Below are 22555 nucleotides of genomic sequence, written 5' to 3'. Positions count from 1 at the left end.
ACGGCTAGAGTTTTAAGTGAGGTAAGTGAAGTGAGAAGCTTAGCGGAGACTTTCAAATCGCAGACCAGTTTGGCCGCTTCATTGAACTTTTGGAGATTCATTGAACTTTGGTAAACGCACCAGGTGAACAGGAAAGGGGCTGAGAGCGACAGTTAAGTACAAAGGGAAAATACAGATAGGGCCTGAGACAAAATTACCCAAAAATGCTTACTCTAGGCCTGGTCGTTGGCTGAAAATGTGATTGTCCAAAACAAAAATAAACTAGGAAGCTTCCAACCACTTTTTTCGAGTTTTCCAGCTCTTACGTTAAAACCTATGGATCTTGGCTGGCATCATGTTACTTTTCCTGCTGGTTTTAGGAAAAGTTGATCATTTAGAAACGCCTGCCAGAGTTAAAAATGCAAGGGGCAGCGAAGAAAAAGTCATGCGGGCGGCCAGTTCTTGACGTGGACAAAATGAGAATGAAAGTTCCTGAGCTCACTGTTGTCAAGTTTCTGACATGCTACTCATTTGCTTAGACCGCTTTCTCAGATATTCCACCGGTTAATATAGAAAAGCTAACTAGCTCTAAAACGGTGTGGGCTTTTTTTCTTTCCCTTCGTATGCCAGGGTTGTGAATAAATACAGGGTTTATATAGGAAGATGAAGCGTTTCCTGTAAGTTGTGATGCTGACAGGACAGTCTGGAAACGATACAAACATTTGGAGGATTTTTTTTTTTCTACCTTTAAGTGAAAGTTTATTAATGACATGCTTAATCTTAACAAGTCAAACATATAGGCCTTAGAGCTTCTCTGTCCTTAGATTTCATAACTTCCTTTTAAAGCTATACCCTTGAATGGAAACATCTCTAGATCCAGTTGTATACTGGGCCACCAACGTGCTAAAGTTTGATGATGATTTCTGGATATTAGTAATGTGAAAATAAAACTCCTGAAGGGGAAAGAGAGTTTTAGTGCCAACATTAGGACTTGATTTCTCTAAATGTGAGGCATTCCTGGTCTTTATTAATACTCTCTTGGCAAAGTATTACTTACCATCGGCGAGCTGATGTTTATGGCTTCCTGATCTATCTGTTATATGTTAGGATATGTGTGTGCAGAATGCTTTTCCACACGTAGTAACGAAGTCGAACACTCTCCCAATATAGGGTGAAACATAGCAAGTTCCCCACAAAAAAGTTAGTCACTCTTTTGAATTTTAGACCCTGCGAGAGTCTTTGCTGCTTTTTAGATTTGGTCCTTTGTCTCTTAAAGGTACCATTAAAAGAAGAAGAGTGTCATCGTGGCTGGGAAGTCTGGCTTGATTTTAGAGCTCAGTGTTTTTAAGAGGAAGATTTTAAAGGATTTTATAACATCTTCTTCATACTTGCTTAAAAATAGGTTAGAATACATATGAGAGTGCTAGTCATAAGTGAGTTATACATGGCCCTACCATATTTTCAGTATTATTTTTACTTTTCTTTTAAGTCACGTACCACTCCTGAGTTTACTCTCATTTCCACAGGGTAGGTCTCACTACACAGAAGGAAATCTTCATTCATAAGGAAAACCTTCAAAGCAGGGAAATGAATGCATCTGTGGAAAAGCTGCTTTTTAAAATTCTAATATTTCAGTGATGTTTCTATTATTGTTATTATTATTTTTGGTGTGTGTGTATGTGTGTGTGTGTGTGTGTGTGTATCTTGTGGAGAGAGCGAGCCAGGGAGAAGAAATGCAGAAGAAATATAATTTGCGATTAATGATCTGTACATTTGTGTTAAATACCACAGGGTGGTAAGTTTTAATAAACTCTTGTCTTACCTTCTTTTTTGAAGTAAATAAACATTACTGAAAGTTTTCAGAGGACTTGAAGCAGATTGTTTTTGAGCTGAAACTTTATTTTGAATTTGAAATTAACACAGATGTAGATAACCAGCCTTTAAATGTTTCTTATAATATATGTGTGTAAGACTTTTTCCCCTTCAGTATCCCTTTGATAGCAATAATATAACAGCACTATGCTATTGTGTGTACCAGACTTTAAGAAAGTTAGGGGCAGGTGTTTCTAATTGATTTAAAGGGAAAATTATTATTTTTGTAATAATTGATGCACTGAAAATGACTGGTACACATTAAAACATATTCTCATTAAGATAGTCTCTGTGTGTAAAATGCAGCTATTCATTCAACAGGCTGACAACTTTCCACTTGGTATTTGCCTTTGCTTAATTTAGTTTCCGCAGGACAGTCAGTGTGGTAGTTTGCATCTGTTTTTGGCAGGCACAGAAAACTATAAACCCAGACAGTCCTGTCCCAAATATTGCAGCTCACAAGTTACAATCAATTTGATAAAAACAGGCAAGTTTTATGGACTTGCTTTTCTGTTGTTCATCCTTGGTCAAGCTTCCAGGTAACAGAGGTTTCTTTCTCTTCCCCTCTTTTGCTGGTTTTCAGTACTAATAGCCTTGATAACTAATTCTGAGTCTTGTTTACTCATTTAGCTTCCTTATTTATTGCTGATTGAAATTTGGGGAAATTAATGACGGCATGTCTAGACTTGGTTTTACTTTGTCTATCTACGTGATAACTGCGTTCATCTTTTGATACCACCATAGAGAAAGAAGTGAATTCTTTGTTACTAGTCTAGTTATGATTTATGGAATTGGAAGGTCCCCCTTAGATAAAATACGAAGAAACTCTTACAGCCTTTATCAAGTAGAAATTTAGTCTGATTCTCTCATCACAGATACAGAATACTAATGCCCTTTGCAATTTTTATGTTGAAAAAAATCGAGGAGACTTTTTTTTTACAATTATCAAAATTATTTATCTCCTAAAAGCTTTAACCAGTAGGTTAAAGGAAGTATTTTAAAATAACAAGTGGTGTTTTATACACTGTTCAGTAGCAAAGAGTTTTGCAGAAGGAATAACCACTTAAAAAAATTTATCCTCGAATGTTAGTAGGTCTTAGGCAGTTTATTTGTATAGGATATTCTATCACTTACATATGACCTTTATAAATAATGTCTTTAATGTTGCTATTATGGTCACCTTTAGAGTTGTCCCATCACTCAGTGGTTCTCAGACTCCTGAGAACCAAATTCGTTGGCCTTTTATTTGGTTCTCTGATGGGTATAATAATGTAGAACTTGGTTTAAGTTAGAAAGAGAGCATTGGGCTTAAGGAAACCCCTTTGCTGAATTTGCAGAAGGATCTGTGGATGAAAATGATTTGAATTGTTAAAAGTTAGTTAGATGAATAAGGCTAGATGGTCACTGCAGCTGTGGTAACTGTTACAGGAGCAATGTCTACTTTTTATCATTAAACTGTTTTTTTCCCTAAGAGCACAAATCCAGGTAGCAAAAATGAAGATAAAATTATCTATGCCCTTCACATTTGAAGCATCAGTGGAAATCATTTTCTGACTCAAAGCTATGATTGAAATACAAGTAGCATCGAAATACCCCAAAGAGAGACATGAAAGATAACGCTTTCCATTGCTAAGTACATTTCATTAAAAATGAGAAAGAAAACTTTTAATTTTTAAAATGTTTCTAGCTCTTTAAAAACCTGCAGTAAATACTTTACAAGTGGCTAGACACCTTCCCTGGTGGTTTAGTTTATACAAGCAGGAAACTTTCTCTCCTACTCTTTCTCTCTCTCTTTCTTGTTTTCTTTAAACCAACTGACGTAATGCCAAACTTTGCTTTAAAAGAACAGACAGAAGTAATTGGTAGCTTTTAACTTTTAATAATGTTCTGGATTGGTTTTAGTGGCCAAAATGCCATTTAAAAAAAAAAAAAGTTCAAGTAAGAACGGGCTTGTGGCCTGAGGAAGAAAGGCTCTGTTGATGCAGTTATTTTTATTCTGTTTTTCAATCTGTTATTAAAAATCTTTCCTGCTGAGCCCTGTTGGATTTCTCCAATTGCTCTCTGTGATGGATGGTGCATTTCAGGTTACCGTAACTTAAACAGTTTTTGGGTTTGGGGGAGAGTGGGTATTTGTATTGCGTTATTTCTTATGGGGGGGGGGGAGTAAAACATTTGTTTTTGTTTCATTTGCGATGAATTAATTAAGATTATCAATGGCGACAGGTCAATGAATATGTTTATGTAAAGAATGCTACACCTGTTAGCAAGAGTCTGAAATGTGGAAGTTTCATTCTGACATTAATCATTTTTATGTGCAGTGGAAGGAAAATAGATGAAACTTTACAAAAATATATTTTTAGATTGAAAGCGTTAATTTTAAGGGTCAGTTTGTGTGGGCGGCTCTTTTTTTTCCTCACAATTTTAGGGGATAATTTTTAACCCTGTTATCACACAGTGTTTGTAGTTTCTTTTCTTTTTTTTTTTTCTTATAGAATAGTCATTTTCTCTCTTCCTGGTTTGTACAGACGAACAGAACTTTCTCCAGTTTAGAGCTATCTTGGTGATGTTGGTTGACATCAGGGCAACTTCAGAAGCTAGCCAAGTAGGAGAATCTTTTCAGAGGGCAAAAAGATTTGTACCAGTTTTTCCTTCCTTGGAGAGACACTGCACCCAGAAATGAGGCCCTCCGCCCTATTTGGGGGGCCAGAAGTATCAAAATTTCTGATAGGGATTGTTCGTAAGGTTCAGATCTTAATGGTTACTTGTCTTGGTTTAAATCTTACGGTTATTTGTCTTGAACTTTGCTTTTAACCCTAAATTTGTGCTGAGGTTCTATTTTGCCCCTTATACACAGAGTGTGTTTTAGAAATAATGCATACTGAAAATTAGGTATCGCACAGATACCTTAAAATGTCTTTTAAGGCATTTGTAATTGCCATTAAAAGCATCCCGTATATTCAGGGAAGTCAAAAGAGTGCCCTGCATGAAAATTTGACGGTTTTGATTTACCTTAACGTTTTTCTCAGTTTTTCTTCTAACTATAGACTTCAGTTCAGATCAGAAACATTCTTTCTCTGCTAACCACTCCTTGCCATAAGGATGTGTCAGGGAAAACCGTAGGAACTTAAACTATAACTTGTTCACATCAGCAGAGCAAAAGTATCTTAACATGAATCTTGATTTGTTTTATTTTTTACAAAGTTTTCAAATATATCTCTGTCATTACGGTTTTGTTGATTGAATGTTGGTTTATTACTGCAAAACTGAGGTAACAGTAATAAAGTTTGGCAAAAAGCAAAGAAAAGGCAAAGGAAGGTATTCAGTGCTGCAGTCCTTTAATATCAGTAGTTTGTTTACTGTTCAGTGGTGGGGAGGGGTTGGAGAGGCTTTGTGGAAGATGATACCAACAAAAAAAATACATCAATTGCGCATATGATCCCCTCCCCTTAAGCTTTACTTAAACAATATGTTTCGGTTTTGCCTCAAACCATTCGGCACCATTCTCCAAGAAATCCACCACTATCTTCGTTCCTGAGCGATTAAGGATGACACTTTCTGTTATATAATGAACTGCAGTATTGTCTGAACAAAGGTAACATATTTTAATTTGTGTAATACTTTGGTTATTAGCAGTAGTATGTCTGTAATGTGAGAGAAAATCTAGCACTATGAATACTTGCAAATGCTTGAAGTATCAGGGTAAGTTTCAATTACTGCTGATATGTGCGCATGCTCTTGCAGGCATGTTTTATGTATGTAGTATATGTGCATGGGTAATACTAAGATACACCTTGATGGTGGAATCCACTTTACTAAACAATTAACTCTACATTTTAAACCATGAATCTTTTAAGGCATGATCTACTTTATAAAGTTTCCAAGTTTGAAATGAGTGGAGTTTAAACATAATAAAGCCAGGATGATCACAGTACTTACACCTACACTGAATTTACTAAGGACTTTAAGAAATGACAAAAAAAAAAACCCCTTATACAAAAATGCCATCTTTCGGTGTATTTTAAGAAATAGTTCTGCAGATAATTTTTTCTTTAAGTCCCAAATTTCTGTTGAGAGGAGCAGTTAAGTGACAGTGCTGTTCCTGAATATATCTTTTTATGGAATAGTACTTTATAGTTTACAATTCTGTCATCTTAAAACGTTATGTAGAAATAATATGGAACATGTAAAGACTTTGTACTATGATCCAATGCGTTTTTCCCTAGGGTGATGGATTCCTTGCGTCACCCAAATGTGATGCTATTTGCCAGGCTTGTAATACTGGTTTTGAGGGTTGCTGTATGTCCTATTTCATCAAGCAACACAATACAACAACTTCGGTATCTAGGTAATGGACACAGTCAAAAGTTCTGTAGAATGTTCTAAATACTTTTAAGTAAGTCAGAAGTTGACTTATATATTCACTTTATTTAACACAAATAAATGACTCAGACCATCAGCTGTTTTAGGCTTCTGTAATAGTATTAGAGGGAAATATACAAGGGTCCATACTTTATTTTCTGATTTTTTTTCCCTTTATTTGATAGGAGCATGTTTTCTTATTTGCATTTATAATTGCTTTATCTGTTAATTATTTGTATTCATGATAGTGAGTAGTATAGCATTATAAAGAATAATAAACATTTGTATTACTTGTTTGTGTCCCGAGCTTTAAAACATTAATATTTTATTATTAAATTGAGTATTACAGTAACCAAAAATGAACCCAGTATAGAATGATAGATACACCACAAATGGTATTTAGACATTAAGTATATTTTTGCTGTAGAAAAAAAGAAACAAAAAGAGATTTTTGTTTCAGAGTTTTTTTCACTTGAATTTGGACAGAATTTATGAAAATTACAAATCAGCAAACATTTTTACTGTAATGTGTGTTTCTTGAGTAGATTCTACAGTATGGCTTTCAGTGAATCTTGTGAATCACTAGTTCTGTTTCTCTGTATAGAAGCATGTATTATATCTGAGATCAGATACATCTATAAATAGTGTAAATATAGACGGCAGAAGTTAGTTTGTGGAATCTAATTTCTCTATTACATGATACACTTCATGTGCAAAGGGACCAAGCATTACTAATCTACTTCAGCTTTTTTTTTTCTCTAAGCTATGCACAAGTGCAGGGTATGATTTTGTGACTTCACGTTAGCTTCGTGCGAGTGTACATGTACATACGCATACACATAGCTGTATTCTCACTCGTATAGAATGTTTTTGCATTACAGGCACCGAATGGAATTTTAACATATTACATATTTTTTGAAATGACTTTAGTCTTTGTAATATCCACTTTAATTACCTAATGCACCCCAACACCTATTTGAGGGTTTATTTAATTAAAATTTTGGTTCTGAATTGGGGGTAAGATTGGCAAGACAAATTAAAAACGAACTTCTACATGTGACTTCTTTGTGATGTCAGTATTCACATATCCTTAGCTATGAAAGATGTAGAAATAAACATAGCAGCCTGTTTTATCTCTCAATACTGTAATACTAAGAATTTCCGAACATACAAAAGTTCCTAAAAGAGATTTTGGCATTTGTTTCTGCTTTACTCTGATACCATGAAATATTTTTGAGAAGAGAATCTAGGTCGTTTTAATTTTTTAAAATACCATTCAACTGATGGAAATTAACACTGGTGATATTTATATATACACACACATATATATGTAACTTCTAATCAGGGCTCATGTTATTAAATGTTCTCTATACATTTAAGTCTGATTATTGAACAATTAGTAGTTCTTTACCAGTTATTTATAGATATACCCTTGAGACTGTTTAAAATTGTGTATTTTTCTATATTTAGCTGCTAAAATTTTATGTTAATTAAATTATAAATTGAAAAACACAAATGATTATGTCTAATACTGTTTTTAACTTACTATTGGAAGTACAGTGTATTTTTTTAAAAAGATTATTGCAAATTTTACTCCTCAGTTTTGCAAACTTAGGTATGTTTTAGAAGCTAACTTTAGGTATAAGTGGCCAGTGTAAGCAATTACACATTTAAGTAATTATGGGTTAATATGAAACCTCATTTTCTGTAATTTATAAACAGATAGTAAGGAGATGTTTCTCTTTTGCATTTAGAACGAATTTGCTTTACATTCATTGGATGCAAGATGTAGTAAATTACTTTAAGAAACTCGATGTCATCTAAACCTCAATCACAATAAACTGTTTATTTTACTCTCTGTCCCATCAGTGTTTATTCTACTTTGAAATGTCCCATTCTTAAAGACAATTTATGTTGTTGAAAGAGTGCCCTCATTATTTACATTTTACTTTTTCTTTGTACTTTGATAAGCTTTAAGTAAGAAAGCTGTCACTCAAGATTTCAAGCCAGTAGTAAAAATCATAAAGTACACATTTTATGTGTAAATGTTTGTGCATGATCTTGCATGTCCACTTTGTCAGACATTTAACTCTTGACTGTTCCACGTATTTGTGTGCACCCCAACACACCTGTCTTGTGCTTGTTACTCCTAGCATAGTTTCGTATATCATCGTTAACGTTTACTTAGGTGGACACATGCTCGTCTTACTCCCTGAATAATTCCACTGGCAATGATAAAAATTAAGAAGTGAGACCAATGATGATTAGAAATGGAAAACAGAGTGGTAGATACTGGTGTAAGCAGGTGTCCCTTCTTTTTGTTTTTCCCGTTTTCGGTTCCTATTTAGAACGATTTGTAAGTATGTATATCTGAACAGAAGTGGGACTTGGATACTGCACATAAAGAACTGTTGCTGTGTATGGTTTGACTTATTTATATGTTTTTGACATGGAAAACTCTGACCTCTTTGCCTGTGGTACTTGGAAAAGTTAGATCAAGCCCACTGGGGTCGCACTCATCAGTTCCGGCTTTGCGTGACATAAAGCATCCTCTAGCTTCTGGTGTGCTACCGTGCTGTTTCCCTTCAGGAGTGGAGGCCCAGTAAGTTAATTTGGCATTTGAAAGCAGAACTAGAATTTTTTCCTTTTTGAAAATCCTCTGGATGGTTTTCAGAGGAGTAAGCAGAGATCACGGGCAGCATGATGTTGTTCATCTCAGGTTGCTAAAGAAAATTATGCTGAGAGCAAGCATGCTTCCTCTGAATTTTTCTGCTATGGTTTATTACCATTTTTTTTGTTTGTTTTTTTCCTCTTTGGGATTGAATATTTCAGGTTTTGGAGGAATAAAGATTTCTCCTTTCAGTGAAAAAATGAGCCAATTCTAGGGTTTTTGCTTCCATTCTTTACAATATTTATATTTTGGGGAGGGAGCTGCATAAAAAAGAGAAGTTTATATACTGTAAACTAATAATTTGATTTTCTTGTTTGCTGTTGAGCAGGCCTTTGCCATTCCATTTCTATGAGGAAATACATCCAATGAAATTAAATAAAGTTTTGGTGTAATTTTTCAACAATTGTAAGCACCAACTGTGACATATTTCTGGCATAAAAAATAAAGCAATTTTAGTTACTCAGTGCTTCCACCCAACTCTGTATTCCAAGTTTATAAATATGAATTTGATCGTTTGATCATGGATGATGCTTGAAATGAATGTATCTTGATTCAGGGAAGAGAGTGCTTAAGTTATGCTCACCATCAATATGCTTTAGATTTGCAAGAAATAGAATGCCAAGCATCATCCTTTCAGCCCTTTGAGATCTTTCGTAAAGAGTTTTACTTGTTTATGGTAGCTTATATTCAATAACATCATGCATAGACTGTTTAACATATTTGTGCCTTGAGCTGTAGTGAAGTTCAATAAATGACTGTATTTCCATCAGGGTTTGGGGAGTAATGAAGTGTTAGTAGCCATCTACTAAAAATGGTTCTGAGATTTGGAATTTGTAACTGATTTTTGGGAACCACGGCACAAATATAATAATAGGTAGAAATATTCAGTGATCACCTTTTATAAAGTTAGTTCTGTCTTTCATGTCTAGGAAAATAGAGCAGTGAATATTTGCTTTCTGTATGTTTTGTCTCCAAGCAAAGGAAACTGACAGTTTTATGTTTTAACTGCTGAAAGTTGTTCTTGGCTATGCAGCCCCTGAGTTAATCACTGAGATGTTAACTTGATTTTTTTTTGGTCTTCAAAAAGTTTTCAAATTTTAAAACGAAATATGCTTCCATTATTTTCAAATTGACATCCTGCATTCTGGATTGGTTTTTAGAGAAATATTTTCCAAATTCTCTTGGATTGCTTGTAAGTTTGAAATATTAAGTTTTGTTTTTTTAAGCCTTTCAGAAAGGAGAGGAAATACTTTATCTTTTTAGAGTTTTCTACTTATAGAACCCTTTTTATCTCCCATAAAGTGCAAATTAATTTTGCATTCATTTTTTATTCTTGTATGTGTGTGTTATCTTTTCAGAAACTCATTTTGAGGGCGTCAGAAATTGAGCTTCCCTGCCACACCTTCCTGTGATAAGATATTTTGGTCATTTCTAAGGAGTCACTATGCAGAAATCCTTTCTTATGTCATTTGCACGCATTTATTTTTACTTCAAACAGGAGTGGTATCCGAAAATCATGTATTTATTCCTTGAGGTTAGTTGCCAAAATTATGAACCGTGTAAAATAACATGATATTTAGTTGTTTCTCAGTTGTATCTTTAAGCAATTTGTATCAAAAATTTTGGTTGAAGGAGAAAGAAAAAAATATTTAAACAACTTTGAAATAGTGTTAAGATAGTCCTACAGAATTTTCCAAAATTCGTAAGAAAATGTGAAATATTTTTAAATGCACAGGTTTAAAATTCAACTGTGCATACAGTGAAGACTTTAACCTGATATATTTTACGGTAAAAATGTTTTAGTATAAAGAGAAATGCCTCTGGTGTTGCCTGTATTTTATTTGTTTATTTTTGCAGACTGCTTTGCTTGAAATGATTGGCATCCTTAAATTATAGTTTTGTGTAAACCAAATAAGGCTGCTACCCTAAAGAAGCAGCGGCTTTGCACATTCATCTTAAAGACTATTTTGAAATACTTTCATTTGGAGCAAGGGCATCAAGCCCTAAGAAATAGATACCAAATTGCAAACTAGTATCCAGAATACATCACCCGACTATTCCCTGAATGTGGAATTGACTCTAAGAAAGTACATTATTTCCATTCCGGTCCTATGTGTTTAACAATATTTTGGTGTCTCCACTGGTAGAAATGTGGACGTTTCAACTAACCACCTCCTTGTTTTGGTTCCCGTGATGTCAGGCGAACGTTTTTCCAAAACTTTTGGTCTGGTGTAATCAAAACCTTTTGTGAAATTAGGCTAATATGATGATTTCAGATCATGTTTAATGTGTTATTTTGAAAAAGATACTTTAAAAAAAATGACCTATTTGGAATATGGTGCAAGATCCTGGACAGTGTTTTTAGATTTAATTCAAAGCCTTGAGCTATAGATCAAGAAGGACAAAATTCCACAATACTTCTTCTTTTCCTAATATAGGAGAAAATGGGGCTATTTTGCATAAACACTTTAGTAGAAATAGCTAGTCAACTTTATTTTGACAAAAGATGATTGTATAAAATTGGAGCAAACTTTGTAAGCCCGACAGTATGTATGCATTTTAGTTTATTATGTTCCACCGATAAAACCATATACACAAGGAAACTAAGAGGAGAATAAATTTCATCTCCTATCTGAGGTTAGATGTAGACTGAAGTGCTTAGTCAGAGAATTTTCTTAGGTTGGTGCCCCTGTCTCCTTGACTGGTAGATACATTTCATCATGTGCACGAGTGTATGATGTTGCATACATGTGCACTGGTGGATCTTCTCTTGAGAGTATTTTGTTATTTTTTTGTTGAGGGAAAGTAGACCCTGGCCAATGAAACATTTCTTTCTTTAATGGCTGGATTTTCCTCAAATGGTCTGTCTTATATCTGATGCTCAAGTTTAAATTTTGTTTCTTTGTTTTTCTTTAATTCAGGTATTGGTCATAGTGACCATTTGTTCCTGTTTTGAGCGATAGAAGGGACATGAGATCTATCCATTCTAACAGACTCATTTTATAAGTGAGAAAACTGACAATCAAGTGTATTTTCCATGGTTACATGGCTAGTTAAATAAAAGACTAAATTAGAATTGGCATCTGATCACCATCATTTATACCTAGCACGCTAGACAATTTTGATATTTGTTGAGGAAACCTGCCTAATATTTGCTACGCATTCATATTTATTTTTCCTTTTGTGATGGGTGGGAGAATAGAATATCACATTAATGTGCATCAGGAAATTGATGATCATATAATAAATCAGTTAGTATATTCCATATTGACGCTTCCTTGGTGGCTCAGTGGTTAAAGAATCCACCTTCTAGTGCAGGAGACATGGGTTTGATCCCTGGGTCTGGAATCCCCTGGAGAAGGAAGTGGTAACCCCCTCCAGTAATCTCGCCTGGGTTATTCCATGGATAGAGGAACCTGCTGGGCTGTAGACCGTGGGGGTTGCAAAAGAGTCGGACATGACAACGACTAAACGACAGCAACATATTTAATATTATTTCTCTATTAATATCTATGAAGATATGAGAATCAAATATTTAGTCTAGAAGTTACTGTGAAAGGTTAAGATTACTGCAGAAAATCGAGGCTTAATGTTTCTTTCAAACCCCTGACAAGAGTTGTCTCTTTGTGTTCATGTATATTAAACCCAGTTGGTCTGAAGAATTGGTTATGAATTGATCATTAACAAGAACGTACTTTGTATTATTATTCTCCCCTTAACTTAAAATACTTCCAACATTTATCTATTTTGAGACCATTTTTTAACAAAGCAACCTACTGAAATTAAGGATTTTTTTTATCTTCTAAGAAACTGGGAGACTGGACATTTCTTTATTTGTAATGCCCACAAGCCCCTTGGCAGGTTGAAAACTACAGAAACATCTGTGAGATTAGGCCTGAAATGTGCAATTAGTTATTAAAACGTGGTTGAGAAACCATTTGTGGCATTTTACATAAATTCCTCAGCATTTATAAAAACAAATTAACAAAAGAATAATGAAGGAATCTCATTTATTTTAAATGCTTTTCTTATTAATCCTGTCTTTTGAATGATAAATTTCAGCCTACATGTAGGGAAAGTGAAATATTTTAAAATACAAATTTAATTTACATTTTTAGGCATTTTTTAACATTCCATTTTAATCTTTGACCCCACCCAATGTGGATGCAGTTAACATTTGTTTACTGATTATAGTTAAGCTAATTTTAATCATCTAATCTGTTGCATTGGAAAAAACAGGAAAAAAACGGTCTTTTTTAGACATCTGAGGTATTTTATGTAATTCCTTGTTTCTTTTTACCTTTCAAACCTAATAGTTATATTTATAATTTAAAGTGTTAATGCAACTCCCTCATGAGTGAAATTTGTGATATATACCTCCCTCCATGCCATCGCTTCCATTTCTGTTTTAAAGAATTGTGGTGAATGCCTTGCAGACAGGTATTGGACCCAGCACATTCCCAGACTCTTTCAGAGTGGCTTCAGAAGGCAGAAGATGGTGTGTCTTCCCCTGGAAGTGGGCTGGTTTGGTCCAGGGTGTGTATTTGTACCTGAGTGTTGAGCTGCAATGTGAAGATACCTGTTGGTCTGGCTTTTGTTTGTCTGGATTTTCCTCCGTTTGTTTCTTAGCCAGAGGGCAGATTTTTTTTTTTCCCCTTAAAATATGGTTGTTTTGTTTCTTTAATGTTTCTTTCAGGTGAAAATCCTGTATAAGTGGCTGCTACTGCTGAGCACAGTTACTCCTTTAAAAGGGTATAGTTTGCTTATGGAAAATTATATCAATCAGTTAGAAATAATTAAGTCAGAGGGTAATGGAATGATCTTTTAACATTAAAAAGCAATTCTGAAATGGATTAAGGAGCCATTTAAACTATTACACTGATCATCCTACATGAAATCTCTTTCTTGGTATAGTCAGCATACAATACAGAGAAAGGCTGAAAACTTCCATTATTATTATACAAATATGTAGGATTTTTCTCCTTCTCTTCCTCTGGCTATTATCTCTTTAAATAATTTTTTTTTTTTTTTGGCCTGACTGTTAAATATCCAGTGTATACCTAATCAAACCATAGGAAACGCTATCAGTACCTATCTTGCCCTAGCCTTTCTTAATGATTTTCTTGATGTTATTTTTGGAATTTATTTTTCTACTTGATTCTCTCCCTATATTCCAAGTATCTATTTTTCTCCTTTGACTTGAGGAGATTGGAACTTTATCCCTGTGCTCTTGGCATTGCTGATCAAAATAAGTTTAAAGTGGCTCTTACTCTGAGCTTTGTTTATCAGAAAGTACTTTTTTGTTGGCTTTTAAAAAAATCAAATCCAGATAAGATTTAAATAAGATGAGTTTTTTTATTTCATTCTTTTCTTTCTACTTATTAAGGGATTTGCTTTCCTGATAAAACAGTATACAATTAATTTTATTTGATTCTCCCTGAGTCAAAACTATATATTCAGCTTCCTTTTGGTAAATGCCTTCTCAAACAATGTTAAAACATTTTAATGCTTGTTCTCATAGCACATATTGTGAACAAAAAGTATCCTGGATGTTTTATAGAAGGTTGTTACATGGCATTTATCTTGTGCTCATTTGGATTATAATCCAACTGCAGTTGTTTAGAGTGTTCTTGAAATCTCAGAAAAATTCATTGCAATTGTGTAGCTAATATATGGTTACTGAAGCTGAGAGATAGGTTATGGTTTAAGCACTGGATTGATTTTAGGGAAAAGTTGGCAAATAATATAGTTCCCTTGACAGTTTTGGAAAAAAACAAGGTAAAATGAAACAAAAGGCTACTTTTCATTTATTTCCAGATGGATTTCATCTTGTACTTGGCATGGCACAAAGTCAAAATGTTGCTCTTTGAGATTTATTAATTAGAATGTTTCTAAGCCAGATATGGAATTCAGTCTCCCTTTTTCAGATAAAAGGTAAACCTACTCAGATGTAAAAAAAACTTTCGAGTGGGGAAAACATCGAAAGCCTAAATCTGAGGCTTTTTTCATGTACATCTCCATTTCTTAACTAAGTGAACTCTGCCAAGGTGCCTCTGTTTGTGGACACCGCTGTATTGAGGACGCCAGTGGCCTTGTGGCAGCCAGGCCCAATGGTCTTTCCATCTGACTGCACCTCTTAAATGAATCGGATGCTGCAGCCATTCTCTTGAGTATCTCTCTTGGCTTGGTTTACGGGACTGCATCCCTGCCGCACTTGGTCTAGTCTGTCCTTGACTTTCCTCTTCAGCGCTGCAGTTTTCCTTGAGGATTGTATGCTTGCACCTTTTGATCTGAATGAAATCACTCCAGGGTTTCATCTCTAGGGCTGAGTTGGTTTCTGATTACAGTATTATTGTTGTTGTTTAGTCGCTCAGTCGTTTCTGACTCTTTGCGACCCCAGGGACTGCAGCCTGCCAGGCTCCTCTGTTTGTGGAATTTCCCAGGCAAGAATACTGGAGCATGTTGCCATTTCCTTATCCGGGGATCTTCCCGACCCAGGGATTGAACCTGTGTCTCCTGCACTGGCAGACAGATTCTTTACCTGAGCCACATTGCTGGCCTTCAAGTGCATAGGTCCTTGTTTATGAATCTGTTTGTCATCCTTAGCTTGGTATGTGGGACCCTGAACTCTGCTCCCAGTTTACCAGTTCCATCTTTACAGTACCATGTGTTCTATCCTTAAAGTAGTATTGAGTTCCAGAACTTTCCCCTCTCTGAAATGCCTTTGTTTCATCCAGTCTTACTTATAGGAATTCTGCTTATTCCTCAGATGATGACTTCTGTATTTCTTCTTCCTGAAGCCTTTCCATTTCTACTCACTGAGATTTAAACATCCTGGCCCTGTGCCTTCACTTTTTTATGGCTTTAGTAGAGCCCATACCAGAATCCACTTGGCCATTGCAAGTGTGAGGAGAGTAAAAGCATACACAGCTCATTTCTATTCTTTATCCAGTGTCTTGGATACAGTGGTTTTTCAAAAGTGTTGCATTAAATTGGCACTTAGGAGGAGAATACTTTGACCAGAAGAGCATAAGACTTTTAGATGTTGAGAAAATTGTGAAATTGGGTTGTCTGGTTTCAGAGAGTAGAAGGATATCTGATGTTGCATAATTAATAAACATTTTTTGAAGTCTGCCCTAATGTATTGTTCTTAAAATGTCATACAACTGGTTACAACTTACGTTGTATTTTGCAATGTGCTTTCAAGTTCTGCCTTTCGCTGATTAATGTCCTTGAACCAAGTGTGACGGCGTCAGTGTAGCTGAGATGAAGGGAGGCCCACATGCATTTTGCAAACTATAGAAAAATGAAAACCCAGACCACCTTGTTGTGCTTTATTGACATTGCAGTTGAAGTACTATGAAGTAGTCAGAGATGCAAAGTGATAAATGATGTGTCCGTTAATGCATATATGTTTAACTAGAAAAAATGATATAGATGACCTTATTTGCAAAGCAGAAATAGAGACACAGACATAGAGAACAAATGTATGGGTGCCAAGGGGGAAAGCGTTGCCGTGGGAGGAATTGGGAGATTGGGATTGATACTTATACACTGTTGATACTATGTATAAAATAGGTAATTGAAGGGAACTACTGTATAGCACAGGGAACTCCACTTAATGCTCTGTTGGTGTCCTAAATGGGAGGGAAATCCAAAAGGGAGGGGATATATGTATATGGATGGCTGATTCATTTTGCTGTGCAGTAGAAGCTAACACAACATTGTAGAGCAATTATATTCCAAAAAATTTAATTAAAAAATGATAAAAGAAGAAATGGAAAGTGTATATAAGGGGGGAAAACCCCAATGTGAGAGATAACATTAGGCTCCAAGGTCGTGAGTCAGAAATATATAGTTTTAACTTCTATCTGTTGAATATTTGTCTGCCCAAATGTTGTGTTCTGATGTTTGTGGTTTATGTATTGGCTTCATGGTGAAAGTTACCTGTAAGTGGTTGATGTTTGGATGTTAAGGGAGCAAGAATGATTTAAACCTTAGGAAGGTCTAACAAGGATATTGATGAATAGGATTTGTCAGGAGCTGAGCAGAACTATAAGTAATGCTGCCTGGGGCAGCTCAGGTTTATGGCAATGAGAGGATATTAGACCCTTCTTTGCTCTTTTTCATATCCATGCCTTCTTGAGAGATGGCCAATAAAGTGGTAACTGAATAATAGCTGGTGAGACATTTCTTGTGTTGAAACAAGAATGTCTGAGACTTCTTTGAATGCTTCATTTTTACTAATCACTTTAACTTCATCTTAAAAGCCAAGGAACAATTTTTGAAGCTTTTTTTTTTTTCTAAAGACCATATCCTTGGCCTTCTGTCTGTAGTTTTTTTTTTTTTAACTAAAAAACTTTCTTCTATCTGAGAATTGGGAAGTCCCTTTGATTTCATATGTGAATCTGTTAAGCACTTAAATATTATTTTAAACAACTCTTGGAAATTATTAAGGCTTGCTATTATTGTGTATTCCCAAATCTGTATGGACCCAAAACCATGAAGGAGAAATCAAGCAGAGGATCTATGTAATGAATTTCTTTACTTCTAGGACAGCTCATTACTTGTAGGACTGGTCTATGTCTATTTCTTCCTTCATAACAAAACATGCCGAAGCTCCCTAGAGACCTTAGCTAATTGCATCTTTCAAACATAGTTTTCTGATGTTGCCTTGCGTCTATCAGCAACTTTAAAAATCTTTTGAAGGAGATAGTTGGAGTTTATCTGTCTGAAATTTACAACTAGTTAAGTGACAGGAGAGAGCATTTCCTAACTGGAAAAAGTACGTTCTAGTTAATGAGTAGAATTAAATCTTTTAAATCTTCTGTACTTTTCCACAACTGAAGGGGTGCATATTTTTGGTTGGAAGTGAGTAGGCGAAATTTAGTCCTGCTGTTCTGGTAGTCTTGATGGCTTAGAAATCTCTTTATTGTAGTTTCATAATCCCTGACATGACTGTCCAGCTCTCGTGTCTGCTAAATACAGAAATAGAGGAAGGAAATGTATGTTTTGGCTCCAATAAAATGGAGCTTATCAGGCTCTATGTAGGAGGAGTAGACTTTGTTGAAGATGCGTCTATTTGCCAGCTGGATAGTATGTGCATGGGGCGAGTTTCCTGTCTGCTAAGGCTGTGTGCTGCCCGTCAGTGATGGGAAGGAGCACATTATTAAACGGGTTGTAGTGTTTTCTCTTGTGAAAATCAGGGTGCAGAGGGCATGCAAACTTTGCCCAGAGGCTGGCCACAGTTTGCATAGAACTGAGCGACCTGGAGCCACAACTGATTTGGTGGATGCCTGGTGATCACTGGTCACTAAAAAAATAAATGAGAGCCACTCACGGCTAGAGGTGAGCTAACTTTTGCCTGGGAAAGGCTATTCTAAGAGGTTAGTGTTCCATGAGGGGCCACCTGCAAATGATGATAATGGTTCACAGTTGTGGAGCACTCCGCTGGAGTGGCTTGTCTCCACTTGAGACAGGAACTGCTGTCATCCCCATTTCCCAGGAAAATTTAATCAGATGCTTAGCCTACAAACAAGGAGCAGTCGAGTATCAGGATTTGAACCCATGCAGTCTGGCTGAAGCACTCAGGCTTGGTCAGTTCTACTTTATTTCTCATCGAGGGGGAGAAGGGATTTGAGAAACCCTAGGTGACTGTCCTCTTAAAACCATTCCATTCGGCTTTCTTCTTAAGCTCTAATCTACCTTTATTCATTGTTGGAGAGAGAAAACCATCGCCTATATACATAAGACATTTTAAGTCTAGCTTTCGTCATAATTCATGTTCAGCTTATATTTTTTCTATAGTGAGACTGTAATCTCCTGTTAAAAAAGTCTATATTAGTCTAAGTGACTGCCTCTTCTTGGCTCCATTACAGTAAAAAGGCTGTGATCAGCAAACTCTTGTAAGGGGAAGTTGTTGAATGACATGGGGCTGCAGTGCTGTCCTGGTAATCCTCTGGGCTTTGTGTTTCTTAAATTATTTGCACTCCTGGGTAACTGCCCCAGCTCCAAATGGGGTCTTGACAGCCTAGCTTTCTGACTCGGCTTCTGTTTGTTACAAACACAGAAAAATCAAAGGTTGGATTGGCTGAGACATACAGATAAACAAACAAAACCTTTTGTCATCTAAATGTTAGCTGATTTGCTTCTGTTGGATTAATAATAATAAAAAACCAATTTCTATTTTATGAATGAGCGTTAAAGCCCCAGGGTGTTTCGGTGGTTAGTAACGGTCCCAGAACTAAAAGCCAAGAGTAAAATTGCCTTCTCATTTCGAAGGAGAACTAACAAATCCGAGCCGCAGGTCAGTCACAGGACCAGGATTCCATTTTCTTGTTAAGGGCTTCTCAGAAAGCGCGAGTCAGAGTTGTTGCTTGTCTGGGAAGGAGGCGGCTTGCTCTCGGGGGGCCCCTGCCTTTGAAGCTGCAGCGACCGACCCGAGCTTTGTGTGTGAATCGGTGGCGCTCGCTGTCGCCTGCGCCCCGGGGCCGCGGCAGCCACGCGTGCTCCGCACCGGGCTGGGGGCGTGCTGTCGCAGGAAGTCCTGCGGAAGCTGCCGCGCTCGCCGCCTGGCTTCCTCGGCCCGCCGCCGGGTGCGCCGAGCTCCCCGCCCCGGTACCCGCGTCCCGCCCGCCCGGCCCGGCCTCCCATCCCTCCGCCTGTCTGCATCGCCCGCCTCTCTGCCCTTCTCCCCACTTCCCAACTCGGTTTCCTCTCTCCACGAACTCGCTTTCTCCCTTCTTGGCTTCTCCCCTGCTTCCTCTTCGGCTTGCCCTTCTTGGATCTGACGCTCCCGTTTTATTTCCTCTTGCCTGCCCAATTCCAGGATGGGTTTTCAAACCCTCACTCCCGTTTAAATCTGCTGATTTACCTGTGATCTGCGTGCCAGTGCAATTAACACGGAGAGACAGTCGCCAGTGATGAGAACTGAAGTTCTCATTTTTTCATGAATTTAAAAAAAAAAAAGTTTTATGAGCCTTTCAATGTTACACACTTTCTCATACTCAGTTTTCAGGGAGCTTCTTAAACCTGTTTCTTGCATTTTGAAGTATGTGTACTTAAACACAAAACCTTCTTCAATAGACAGAGGAGTAGGATCTCCTGTAGTCACAGTCAGAAGGCTGTGAGTAAAATATGGAGAAGGAAATGGCAACCCACTCCAGTATTCTTGCCTGGAAAAGTCCATGGACAGAGGAGCTTGGCGGACTGCAGCCCATGGGGTTACATGACTGAGTACGCGTGTAGGAGGGCAGAGGGAGATGGGTTGGTAGCAATAAACTGGTAGAATTTTAAAAAAAGAAAGCTGTAAAATAAAAATAAGAAATAAATAAACATAAAGTCATATGCACCAGATCACAATTTTGGTCATAATATAGTAGTCTTCATAAGCACGTGAAGCCTTTCTGGAGTGCCTGAGGCTTCTAATTTTGTTTCTGGTGTTCTGGGAATTGAGGCCTTCATTTTTTCTTAAATTACAAATTTGGAGACAGTTGCTGAACATGGATCCCAACAAGTTTTATCCCTCTCTACATTATCAACTTTATTTTTAAATTAATTCTTTTTAGGGTCATGCTTTTTATATCCTCTCAGTTAACTTCCTTTTCTGGAAGCCCACATTATTAAGGCCATATCATGAAACATCAGTACTTTTAGTAGACCTGCTTTTAGTAGACCTTAAATTCCCTACTTCTACAAGAGATATTTAGTAAAGACTGAGCTTTATTGATTCAGATAATTTATATCCATTTGCTTCCTTTTTGCCTTGATGACTCCAGTATGCCTGATGTAAAGAAAATAGTTGATATGTGACTGAATCTGAGGGGGACATTTTAACTTCTAGATGTTAGAATTTATATATTGAAGCCTTGGTTAATTTTACAATTTGAAAAAAAAAAAGAAGCTTAGATCCTTCTTTGTAACTTGTAACAAATTAATTTCTAGTATTGAGTTCCATTTCCCTGGTGGCTCAGTGATAAAAAATCCTGCTACCTTTGCAGGAGACTCAAGAGACACGGGTTCAGTCCCTGAGTCAGGAAGATCTCCTGGAGGAGGAAATGGCAACCCACTCCAGTATTCTTGCCTGGGAAATCCCATGGACAGAGGAGCCTGGCAGGCTGCAGTCCAGCAGGTTGCAAAGAGTTGGACACGACTGAGCACAGACTAAGGCTGATATTGAGTTCCATAGGGAGAGTATATAAATTGATATCGTAAGTTGATTTCATAAGACAGTATGGAATTCAAGAGGATTGGTTGAAAAAAAGCTGACCCGTTAAGTTTGTGAAGTGATTTAATATAACACATCTTTTAAAAATAAAATGTTGGAAAAAAAATAATAGTCTTACAATAAACGTCAACACATGCTAAACCAGTTATTAGTAGGTGCTGTTCTGTCCTCAACATTCTAAACTAAATAATTGCCCTATGAAAACAAAGTACTGAAGTTACAGCACCAGGAGCACTGGTTCTCATATACAAATAATAAAGACTGAGTCTGCCATGCGTGCCTGCTTAGTTGCCTCAGACTCTGTGCAATGAGATGGGCTGTAGCCGCCAGGCTACTCTGTCCATGGTGGGACTTTCCAGGCAAGAATACTGGAGTGGGGTTGCCATGCCCTCCCCTAGGGTATCTTTCCAATCCAGGGATTGAACACATTTCTCCTGCGTCTCCTGCATTGTAAGCAGATTCTTTACCGCTGAACTGCCAGGGAAGGCCTGATTCCACTGTGCATTTTACTTATTGTTGGGACCCCCACTCCTGGAGTTTAGGAAACATTTATTACTTCAGTGGTCATAAATGTGCATCACAATATTTTTTTAACCTTTTTGGTTCTGTTTCTTTTTTTCTTTTTCAATTATCTGAAGACTTTGGCCTCTTTTCAAGCTTATTTGTTCACCAGCTAGGTAGAACACAAATTAAAATGAAGAGGTTTCAGCCATCTCAGGGACATGCGATTGTCTAGATTAGGTTTATGTCCAGCTGTGTTTAGAAGATCCATAGGTTGTAGCTGTGTTTTCCTATCCACGGAGTAGCTTTGATGGAATAAAATCAGATTAGGGTCTCTAAGATCTCTAGTTTACAGCCTCCGCATCTATAGGCTATGAGTTATACTACTTGGGCTCAGGTTGTAGGGCACGGGAGAGAGTCAACTTAAATAATATATGTAGAACAGTTTAGGTGAATGCCAAAAGCCTGTGTGACTATCTATTATTATTATAATAATTATAATCATTGTTCTGTTTCTAATCTTTATAATTTTCATATATCATTAACTATAGGAGTACTCACTAAACTGTTCAAAAATGGTATTCCTAAGGTCTTGTTTTAACCTTTAACTTAAAGAATTATATTTAGGATATATACAGACTGGAATTTTAGCTGTCAGGTATTATGGGGAAGAAGGGAATCAGTTTATTCCAAAAGACTAGCCGGCGTTGTTCCTTGGAAAAATATATGCCTTAATTCATCAGTTCTTATGTTTGGATTTTCTGTTGTATAAATTTTCATATTTGAGGTGACTCTGAGTTGTAAAAGTTGTTGTAAAGAAATGTTTTGGGGTTATTTTTTCACATTGCCCCATCTGTGCCTTATTCTTTGGGTCATTCATGACTTATGCCCTCATTTTTATTTTAAATTGCATTTGTACTGGTACTTAAATTTCATATAGGACTTTT

At 36.5% G+C, this 22555-nt stretch overlaps 1 protein-coding gene across 6 annotated transcripts in view; it reads left to right on the top strand.

Annotated features, from left to right (window-relative positions):
• The window catches only part of TRPS1 (transcriptional repressor GATA binding 1), a 266245-nt gene that overhangs the window by 1944 nt on the left and 241746 nt on the right, over positions 1 to 22555 (top strand). The gene's annotated exons all lie outside the window — the stretch shown is intronic.

Source organism: Giraffa tippelskirchi, chromosome 6 (genome assembly GCF_054371585.1).
Source record: "Giraffa tippelskirchi isolate mGirTip1 chromosome 6, T2T-mGirTip1v1.2.pri, whole genome shotgun sequence".
Taxonomy (NCBI): Eukaryota; Metazoa; Chordata; class Mammalia; order Artiodactyla; family Giraffidae; genus Giraffa; species Giraffa tippelskirchi.
This window is presented reverse-complemented; position numbering and strand designations above follow the sequence as displayed.